The sequence below is a fragment of the Pristis pectinata genome, chromosome 8, assembly GCF_009764475.1.
Source record: "Pristis pectinata isolate sPriPec2 chromosome 8, sPriPec2.1.pri, whole genome shotgun sequence".
In the NCBI taxonomy this organism is placed as follows: Eukaryota; Metazoa; Chordata; class Chondrichthyes; order Rhinopristiformes; family Pristidae; genus Pristis; species Pristis pectinata.
The window spans coordinates 30,802,227-30,813,260 of record NC_067412.1 but is presented as its reverse complement, the minus strand read 5'-3'; the positions used below and the strand labels follow the sequence as shown (position 1 = coordinate 30,813,260).

Genomic DNA, 11,034 nt, shown 5'->3' with positions numbered 1-11,034 from the left:
GAGGGAGGGGGAGAGGAGGGAGGGGGGAGTGGGGAGAGGAAGGAGGGGGGGAGTGGGGAGAGGAGGGAAGGGGGGAGAGGAGGGAGGTGAGGGAAGGGGGGAGAGGAGGGAGGGAGAGGATGGGGCGAGAGGAGGGAGGGAGAGGAGGGGGTGAGAGGAGGGGGCGAGGAGGGAGGGGGAGGGGAGGGAGGGGAGGGAGGGGGAGGGAGGGAGGGGAGGGGAGGGAGGGGGAGGGAGGGGGAGGGAGGGGGAGGGAGGGGAGGGGAGGGGGGTGAAAGTGGTTGGGGGGGAGGGGGAATCGTTGGGGGGACGTGTCTGATAATTAATGGTAATAATAGTAGTCAATATCAGTGTCTCCATCTGGGTAATTATCTTGCAAAACTGCTCCACTTCCCAGTTCCGAGGAAAGGTCTTGAGCCTGAAACTTTAACTCTTTAACCCAGCATTTCCTGTTTTTGTTTCAGATGGCCAGCATCAGCAACATTTAAAAAAAACTTCCCATTCCTCCCTTCTTGAACTGAGTGCGGCAGGATGACTGCTTACGCACAATGATCATGTTTTCCTGCAGCCGGGCAAACTTCGGACGGCGTCACGGTTGCAGCTCCGGCGCTGTCGACCAGTCAACACGTGGCTCCAGCACTTTGCGCGGCCATCAGTCCACACTGCGCAGCCTCGCAAACCGCCGAGTCACGGGGCGTCGGCAGGTGGCACCGGCTTCTCTCGCGAGACATAGCAGTCCGGCTGGCGGGCGGGCTGCAGTCGGTCGGGATGTGGCATCCGTAGTTAGTTACCGGATCATTACCTGTCCGTGCACTGCCATGGACGCGAGGCACGGCGGCGGTGGCTGCTGCATCTGTATCCTCATCACCTCAGCGAGTCAGCGCTTCGGCCGCCCGGACCTTCGAGAGAGCGGCGGAGTGTTTTTCAGAGAATAGCACGCAAGAGGAGAGGCTGGTGTCTCTGGAGGGAGAGCCGAGCCGAGTACCCCCCCGGGTGAGGAGAGGCGGCTGTGTGTCGGGGAAGGGAAGCCCTGGTCCCGCGGGGAGGTGACGAATCTGCACCCGGGCAATAGTTGCGACCAACCCCCCACCCACCCACCCACCCCTCGAAAAGGTACTAAGCAGGGGCGAGAAGGTAAGGGACCCCGCCGGGAGAGAACTAATAATATCAAGGCAAAGGAAAATAACTGTCAGCCTAAAAGAAATAAAGACGACATTGTGAAGGGGAAACTCCACGAGGGGGGAGGGGGTGTGGGTGAAGGGCGCATTTAGGCTTTCCTCACTGACTTTGCACTTTCTATTTCACTGCTCTGAAATAGAAAAGAGAATTTTATTTTATATTTTAGTTTGATAGTTATAAAACTGGACAGAGCAATCTGTTGAAATACACAAAAACTGCTGGAGGAACTCAACAGGTCAGGCAGGATCTATGAAGGGAAATAAACAGTCGATGATTTGATCCGAGACCCTTCATCAGGGCTGGAAAGAAAGAGGGCAGAAGCCAGAATGAGGAGGGGGATCAGCACACGCAGCCAGGTGATGGGAAGGGTGGGTGAATCGGGGAAGGGGTTAGGTAGGTGGGCGAGTGGTGGAAGGGGGTGTAGGTAGCTGGGTGAGTTGGGGAAGAGGGCAGGTAGGTAGGCGAGTGGGTGGGGAAAAAGGGTGGATTTACTGGAATCTGTAACTTGAAGATTTAGGAATACGTCCAAAGAACAAAACCACATTTGAATGAGCCACATATTTTTAGATCTTTTTTTGTTTAGGGTGGGTAGGGGGAAGGGGGGTGGGTGGATGTGTGAGGGGGCAAAGGTGGGTAGGGGTGAGGAGGGTGGGGAGGGCGAAGGTGTGGAGATGAGGGGGGGAGGTTGTGGGTGGGTGAGTGGGGGTAAGATGTAATAAGCTGAGAAGTGATAGGTGGAGGAGGCAAAAGGCTGAAGAAGAAACAATCCGTAAGTGGAACATAGAATAAAGGCTAGGGGAGGAGATGGGCAGGTCATTAAGGCAGGGGGTCTTGAAGGTGGGTGGGTCGCAGGGCTGGAGGGGGGAGGTTGGGTGGGGGGGTGAGTGTGGGTGGGTGAGGGGCTGGAGGGGGAGGGGTGGGAGAATTAAGGAGGACGGGGTTGCGATAGAGTGGGGGAGGAGGGTGGGGGAACGGGGAGGGAGGAGGAAGGGAAAAGGGAGGGGTGGAGTTACTGGAATCTGTAACTTGAAGATTTAAGAATATGTCCAAAGACCAAAAACATGTTTGAATGTGCCACGGTATATATTTTAGATCTTCTTTTGTTTGGGGTTGGGGGTTTGGGGGAAGCTGGGTGGGGGGTTGGAAGATGTAATAAGCTGAGAGGCGATAGGTGGAAGAGGCAAAGGACTGAAGGAGGAGGAATCTGGAAGTGGAACATGGAATAAAGGTTGGGGGAGGAGAGGAGATGGGCAGATCATAAAGATGGTGGGGGGGAGGGGGGAAACAGGGAGGGAGGGGTGGGAGAGGGGGTTTCTTGGTTGAGGGGGAGTGGTCGGGGAGGTAGAGGAGAAAAGGGGTAGGGAGGAGGAAGGGAAAAGAGAGGGGTGGAGTTACTGGAATCTGTAATTTGAAGATTTGTGAATACGCCCAAAGACCAAAAACATGTTTGAATGTGCCACAGTATATATTTTAGATTTTTTTTGTTTGGGGTGGGTGTGTCGGGGGAAGGAGGGTTGTGGGGGGGGTGGTTGGTGGATGGGGGTGGGAGGGTGGGGGAAGAGAGGGGGATGGGTGGAGTTACTCAGTTATAGATTCCGGTGAATCTTCAAGTTACAGATTCCAAAGATTTAGGAATACGCCCAAAGACAAAAACCTTGTTTGAATGTGCTATGGTATATATTTTAGATCTTTTTTTTGTTTGGATTTCAGACTGCTTATAAGTAACGTAGTCTCTTGGACCAAGGGCTCCTAGTATCGACAGCATTTTCGGTTCCTGTGCTCACTCAGAAAGGGTTAGAAACAGTCAGCGTGACTAGAAATGTGTGCACCCAGTATTCATTCTGGTGAAATTTGACTGGCGGTCTAAAGATTTTTTAAATGTGAATAATAATATTGATTCGATAGAAGACATGACTTGCCTTTTCCGGTTTGTGTAGTTTAAGATAATGACAAGTTGCTCTCCAGGAAACTAATCTCAAATTGCAGGACACTAAAACATTGAAGTTCAGCAGAAGTGAGTTAGTCATAAATTGTAAAGGATTATGTATTTTGAATTTCTTTTCAATTTTTTTATTAATTTTCAAATTAATACAGATTAATATATAACATCAATGTTTGTATATGTAATACAACGAGATCAGAACAATCATGGCATAGATAATAAAGAATAATAAAATATAAAAAAAATCTGTAGATCCAAGGATCTCTTAGTAAATGAATATAATATAAAAGAAAGAAAAGAAAAAGATTTGTTATATAAATAAAGAAAGAAAAAAATCAAATCAATAAGAAAAATCATGAATATATCAAACCAAACTAAGCTAAACAGAAAAATTTCAAAACAAAAACAAAAAAAAAACTGGACTAAAATTTCTTAGTAGAAACAGAGCAATATTATGTCGTCAACTCCGTTCCTCTAAGTTGGAAAGTTATTGAAAGGGGATCTATATCATGTGAAAATGAATAAATGGACTCCAAATATCTTCAAATTTAAACGAAGGATCAACAGTACCACTCCTAATTTTCCAAGTTTAAAGATGATATAGTTTGAGAGAACCATTGAAAAGTAGTAGGGGGTATTGGATCCTTCCACTTAAGCAAAATGGATCATTTGGCCATTAATGTAACAAAGGCAGTCATACAGTTAGTGGAAGCAGATAAATGGCCAGACTCTATCCTTGGTAATCCAAAAATTGCAGTGATAGGGTGAGGTTGTAAATCAATCTTCAATACATTTGAAATAATGTTAAAAATGTCTTTCCAATATTTTTCCAAAAGAGGACAGGACCAAAACGTGTCAAAGAAGGCACATTCGATTTACATCTGTCACATATAGGATTTATATGGTGATTAAAAACGAGCTAGCTTATCTTTTGACATATGGGTCCTGTGAACTACCTTAAACTGTATTAAAGAGTGTCTGGCACACATTGAAGATGTATTAACTAAATGAAGAATTTTCTTCCAAGTCTCTGTAGGTAAAGATATCTGGAGTTCGCTTTCCCATTCCTTCTTAATTTTGTCCAGTGATTCTGCGTCTATTTTCATAATTAAATCATAGATTATTGCTATCAAGCCCTTCTGATAAGGATTAAGACCTAAAATTTTTTCTGTAATTTCAGTTTTGTAAGGTGTCAGAAAAGAGGGTATAGTAGCTTTTTAAAAGTTTCTAATCTGCAAATATCAAAAAAAATGTGATCCAGGCAAATTGTATTTTTTAGACAATTGTTCAAAAGATGAAAAACAGTTATCAATGAATAAATCACGAAAGCATACTATTCCCTTCCTTTTCCATATGGAAAAAGCTGCGTCAACTCCGGATGGATGAAAGAAAAAATTATATTGAATGGGACTTGACAGGTTAATTTTATTCAATCCAAAAAATTTACAAAATTGAAAACCATATTCATATTGTATGTTTAACAATTGGGTTAGTCATATGTTTACTTAATTTGGTAATTGCAAAAGGGAGTGAAGCTCCTGAAGTAGAAACTAATGAAAATTCAAGTACTGATTGGTGCTCAAGGTGTACCCATTTAGGGCATTGAATTACATCTGAATATTGTGTACAAAAAATTAAATATCTGATATTAATTGCCCAATAATATAATCTAAAGTTAGGCAGGGCCATACCACCATCCTTTTTTAGTTTTTGAAAATATTTCTTAATCTTGGGTTTTTATTCTGCCAAATATATGAAAGAATTTTAGAATCAATAGTGTCAAAAAAAGATTTTGGGACGAAAGTTGGAATCGCTTGAAATAAATATAAAAATTTTGGTAGAATGTTCATCTTAACCGCATTAATTCGGCCTCCCAATGATAAAGACGAGGCCATTTAGTAAATAATTGTTTAACATGGTCAATTAAAGGCAATAGATTAGCTTTAAGTCCTTGTGTTCCTTGGTAATTTTAACACCTAAATACATAAAATAGTTACCAATCTAAAAGGTAATTGCCTATAAATTGGGGTTTGCATATTTAATGGTAAAAGTTCACTCTTATTAAGATTTAATCTATCACCAAAAAAAACACTAAACTGATCTAGTAGTGATAGTACTGCGGGGATAGATTCCTCTGGATTAGAAATATAAAGTAACAGGTCATCTGCGTAAAGAGATGTCTTATGAATCTTCTGTCCGCGAGTAATGCCACATATATTTGAAGAGTCCCGGAATGCAATAGCCAAGGGTTCTAAAGCAATATCAAATAATAAAGGGCTTAACGGGCAACCTTGTCTAGTACCTTAAAAGCCTAAACAAAGGAGATCTTTGATTATTAGTAAGTATGGAAGCCATAGGTGTATAATAAATTATTTTAATCACAGATATAAGTTTAGGACTAAAATTAAATTTTTGAAGTGTAATGAATAGATATTCCCATTCGACTGTCAACGCCTTTTCAGCATCTAATGAAACAACACGTTCTGGAATTTGGGATGATGGGATATATAATATTCATTAATCTCCTAATATTAAAATGTAAATAATGATTCTGAATAAATCCTGTCTGGTCTTCAGAGATAATTTGTGGAAGAACCTTTTCCAATCTAAAGGTCAATATTTTGGAAAATATTTTTGAATCTACATTTAATAAAGAAATAGGTCTATAGGATGCACAATCCGTGGGATCTTTATCCTTTTTAAGAATGAAAGAAATAGTTGCTTCATAGAAAGATTGTGGTAGTTTACCTACTGATAGAGCATCTTTAAAAATTTTGGCTAACCAGGGAACAAGAATATCAGAAAAGGATTTTAAAAAAAATTCAGCTGTATATCCGTCAGGGCTGGGTGCTTTACTGGAGTTCATTGAAAATATTACTTTCTTTATTTCTTCCTCTGAGATGGGATCATCTAATGTAGAACATTCATTTAAGGATAATTGGGGAAATCTTCAAATCTCTTAAAAATTCATGCATTAATGTAGGATCCTCGGGATTCTGATTGGTATAAAGAAGAATAAAATTCTTGAAAGGATTTGTTAACTTGAACCTGATCTATCGTGTAGGTACCATCTGGTCTACAAATTTTATTAATCTGATGTTTAGATAAAGTAGCTTTCAATTGGTTGGCCAATAATTTACCAGATTTGTCACCACGTATATAAAATTGACTTTTGTTTTTTAGTAGTAGATTTTCAATTGAAGATGTTAATAATAAACAATGTTGTAATTGGAGTTCTGTTCTCTTTTTAAAAAGCTCCAGATTAGGAGTATCAGAATATTTTTTACTGATTTCTTTAATCTTATCAGCTAATATACGTATTTCGTTATTGGTTCGTATTTTCAATCCAGCGGAATATGAAATAATTTGACTACGGATATATGCTTTAAAAGTATCCCATATTATCCCACTGGAGCTTTCTTCAGTAAAATTAGTTCTAAAAGAAAAATGAAATCTGTTCTTTAATAAATTGGACGAAATTTAAGTCTTTTAATAGAGAAGGGTTAAATCGCCGTTGTCTGACATCAAAGGATACTTCTGGTAATTTAATTGATAAACTCAGTGGTGCATGATCAGAAATGGCAATTGCATCGTATTTACAGTCCATAGTAAGTGGAGCTAGTCTAGCATCAATAAAAAAAAATCAATCCTCGAGTAATTATGGTAGACGTGAGAAAAGAATGAAAATTCTTTTATCGTATGGGTGTAAAAATCTCCAAACATCTAAAATCCCAGATTCAACTAAGAAGGAATTAATAAAGACAGCAGATTTGTTTGGAAGTGCAGGATTTGACACAGATCTATCCATTGAAGGGTTTAGATAGCAGTTTAAAATCTCCACCCATAATCAGTGTATTCATTTAAATTAGAAAAAAATGCAAACAGATGTTTAAAAAATTCAGGGTGATCTACATTGGGTGCAGCTTAGTGGTTAGCGCGACGCTATTACAGCGCCAGTGATCGGGGTTCGATTCCCGTCACTGTCTGTAAGGAGTTTCTACGTTCTCCCGTGTCTGTGTGGGTTTCCTCCGGGTGCTCCGGTTTCCTCCCACATTCTAAAGACATACGGGTAGGTTAATTTGGGGTTTAAAATGGGCGGTGCGGACTCATTGGGCCGATAGGGCCTGTTACCACGCTGTAAAATAAAGAAAATAAACATTAACCATAACAACTTTTTTGTTATGAAGTAGACCAGTAATTAATAAAAATCTACCACTTGGGTCTGATATTGTCTCATGATGGACAAACAAAATTGAGGAGTCTATAAAAATAGAAACTTCTTTCACCTTTGCTTGTGAATTTGAATGGAACTGTTGACACCTCCAAAATCTAAAAAAAAATTGATTATCTTTCTTCTTGATGTGAGTCTCCTGAACGAAAATAATCTGAGCATTTAATCTATGAAAAACTTTAAAAACCTTCTTGCGCTTAACCGGATTGTTTAAGCTGTTAACATTCCATGAAATAAAATCAATAGTCATCCATTTTAACAGATTAAAAAACATATGGTATGTAAAGGGTTAATCTTGGTATATGCGTGTCTTACCAGCAGGAAGAAGTTAAAAAAAAAAGTTCAATGAGGAAATGGATATGATGACAATTTAGAAAAATTTGTAGTTTAGCCCAGAAGAAAACCTAAATACAGCCCCACCCCCTCCCCCAACAGCCTGAAAACTAGCCAATAGACAGCCAGAAAGCTACCCTCTAATTGAACTAACCCCAGTTCTATTGGTGGCAGTAATCCAAATTGAAAAATATACAAACCACCCATGTTTTCTCTAAAGGTGAACAACATAATCCGAACAAGGGTATCGAACTAACAACATAGTTGTGAGATTGAAACAGAGCCAAAGGGCATTAACAGTTGACATTTAAAAAAATATAGTTTAATAATTATTTCAAAAAGAAAGCAAGCGATCAGTCATTTTGTTAAATTCTTAATTATTATTAAAACATTAAAAATATTAAGAGGGAAAAAGGTTTAAATCTAAAAATTAATTGGATAATAAAGCAAGCAGGTAGTAAATCAAAGGAAAAACATTGTCTCTTCCGTATTGCTTAGCTTCTAAAATTAAAAGCTAGTTCAAAAGAAATTCCTCTGCCTCTTGGACAGATTTAAACTATTTGCGAGATTTATCAGGTAGTGTAACTCTCAACTTTGCTGGGAATAATAATGCAGGATGATAATTGCTTTGATAGAGACGAGCCATAATTGGTTTGTAGGTCAGCCTTTCTTTCATAACTTCTGGGGTGTAATCTTCAACTATTCGAAACTTCCATTGTTTAAATTGAATCATTCCATGTCCACGAGCGGTACAAATCAAGAGTTCCTTGATGTTGACATAATGGAATCCCAGTATTACTGGGTGAGGTTTTTGATCTGGAGCAGGTTTGGATCTTAATGCTCTGTGAGCTCTATCCAGAATGGGCTGAACAGGGAACGTTTCAGAGCCAAACACATCGACCAAAAGTTTAGAAAAGAATTCCGTAGGGTTACCAGTCTCGGTGTTCTCTGGAAAATTGATGATTCTTAAATTTTTTCTGCTGCTACGTCCTTCCAGGTCGATGATCCTCTGTTGCTTTTCCAGGTTTTGCTTGGTCATAATTAAGGCTTTTTCAAGTGAATGGAGTTTGGCATCTCTCTCTTTACCAGCTTAGTCGAATTCAGCAATTAGTTGTATTTGTTTGGCGTTTTCCTGGATAAGAGTATTTTATTTGTCTTCAAAGTCCTTTAAACTGGACTTCAATTCATCAAAGCTCCGGTCAAACTTTCTATCCAGATTAGAAATAGCTTCCAAAGTAGATTGGTCTCCAGTACCTTTACCATTAGCTGACACTTTAGATCTGGCGCTCATTTTAACAGTTAAAGATTAAGATTAAATTTGTGCCAGTATTGTAAAAGACTTATTAGAGTGTAGTAAATAGTAGATTGAAAAGTGCCTGGAGAAAAGCCAAGTTATGACTTAGTCCATTGAGTGTGACCAACAGACTCCCTTGAATTTATTTTAACTGTTCATTACTACTCATTTGTTTACTTGATGATAAAGACAGTTTTGTACTGGTAGTATTGTATAAAGGATACAAGAACATAAATAGCAGCAGCAGGCTATTCTGTCAGTCATGCTTGCTGATCCTCCACAGCTACTTTTGAAAGATAATTCCAAAGATTTACCACTCTGGAGGTGTGGGTGGAGGAAATCTTATGTCTGTTCTGAATAACTTAGAGGCTTTGACCCTGTTTTTGGGTACTCCTCCAGGCAATTATCCTTGCATCAATGTTATCACACCCTGTAAGAATTATGGCAGGTATGATTTGGTAAGATGTGTTAAGTATTGTATTCTTTGTAGCAGTTAGGTATTAAAGTTTGGATATAAGAAGTTTCCCTCTTTTAGGACCAACATTTGTGGGGAAACAATTCTTGCAAGAGCTTGATGCAGTGGGCTTTTAAGCTTATGATGACTGTTATGCAAGGGTGATGTGCATTATGGATCCTTACTATACCCAGGAACATTGCATTAACTTGGAAAAAAAAATCTGGAACGGAAGGTGCTTGTGCTTGAGTAATTGGCAAAACCCTAATCTAAGCAATTATATGATCTTCAAATGAGGCTATGTTCAGTCCACAAGTATGGTGTAGAAAGAGATACTTTGGGGGCAGGGTAGCATTGGAAAAGAGCAAGAAAGACTGGAAGAAATAAGTAAGAATTTTTTTTTGGAGAGAACCAGATTGAACATAAGGTCTAAGATTTATAGTGTATGTACATAGAAGATTAAAACTAAATATTGTTGAACTGCAGATGCCATTAAGCATGTGAGATAATGATGTAGCAATACAGAAGCCTAACTGGCTAGAAGGCTAGGAATGTTCCTGAATACAAAGTGATTAGTACATTTCTGGCTCAATAGAGAAGATAGTGTTGCTGGTCTGTGGGAAATGAGCAAGGCTAAGTGGATTAAATATCAGTGGAGGAACATCTAGGAAACGGCGATTGTAATATCATAGAATAGCTATGGGAAAACATTTGGAGCACTCCAAGGTAAAAATAGTCAGTTGGAAAAGAGGCAATTTCAATTAGATGAGAACAGATCTGGCCTAGGTAAGAACATCAAGATATAAGAAATACACCATGAGTAGGCCTTTTCCACCATTTGATAAGATCATCACTGACCTTTCACCTCAGCAGCACTCTCCTACCCTAACCTCATATTTGGATAGATATTCATGTCTGGAAATTAGACTCAAAGTTTGGCAAGTAAAACTATAATTAAACAATGGGAGGTCTTTCAGGTAGAAATATTTCAGCTACATAGAACATTTACAGCACAGTACAGGCCCTTCGGCCCACAATGTTGTGCTGACATTTTATCCTGTTCTAAGATCTATCTAACCCTTCCCTCCAACATAGCCACATGAAAGAGCTATCTAAGAGTCTCTAATGTATCTACCCCCACAACCTCTGCCGGCAGTGCGTTCCACGCACCCACCACTCCCTGTGTGTGTAAACAAAAAAAAACTTGCACCTGACATCCCCCTTATCTTCCTCCAATCACCTAAAATTATGTCCTCTTGTGTTAGACATTGTCACCCTGGGGAAAAGTCTGTCTCGATCTATGCCTCTTATCATTCTTGTACACTGCTATTAAGTCACCTCTCATCTTCCTTCTCTCCAAAGAGAAAAGCTTGAGCTCACTCAGCCTATCCTCATATGACATGCTCTCCAATCCAGGCAGCATCTGGTAAATCTCCTCTGCACCCTCTCTAAAGCTTCCACATCCTTCCTATAATGAGGCGACCAGAACTGAACACAATACTCCAAGTGTGGTCCAACCAGAGTTTTATGGAGCTGCAGTGTCACCTTGAACTCAATACCATGACTAATGAAGGCCAATTCACCATACACCTTAACAAACT

The 11,034-nt window shown here is 39.9% G+C and overlaps 1 protein-coding gene across 2 annotated transcripts in view; it reads left to right on the top strand.

The window, feature by feature from the left end:
* Positions 1 to 754: 754 nt before the first annotated feature.
* The window catches only part of LOC127573148 (carbohydrate sulfotransferase 12-like), a 31,867-nt gene continuing 21,587 nt past the window's right edge, over positions 755 to 11,034 (top strand). The window contains exon 1 of one of the 2 annotated variants that reach the window (XM_052021094.1): positions 755 to 993. The gene's annotated coding sequence lies outside the window, so the exon portion shown is untranslated. Of the gene's footprint in view, positions 1,135 to 11,034 lie in introns of both variants that reach the window. The other variant, XM_052021096.1, reaches the window with a different exon arrangement.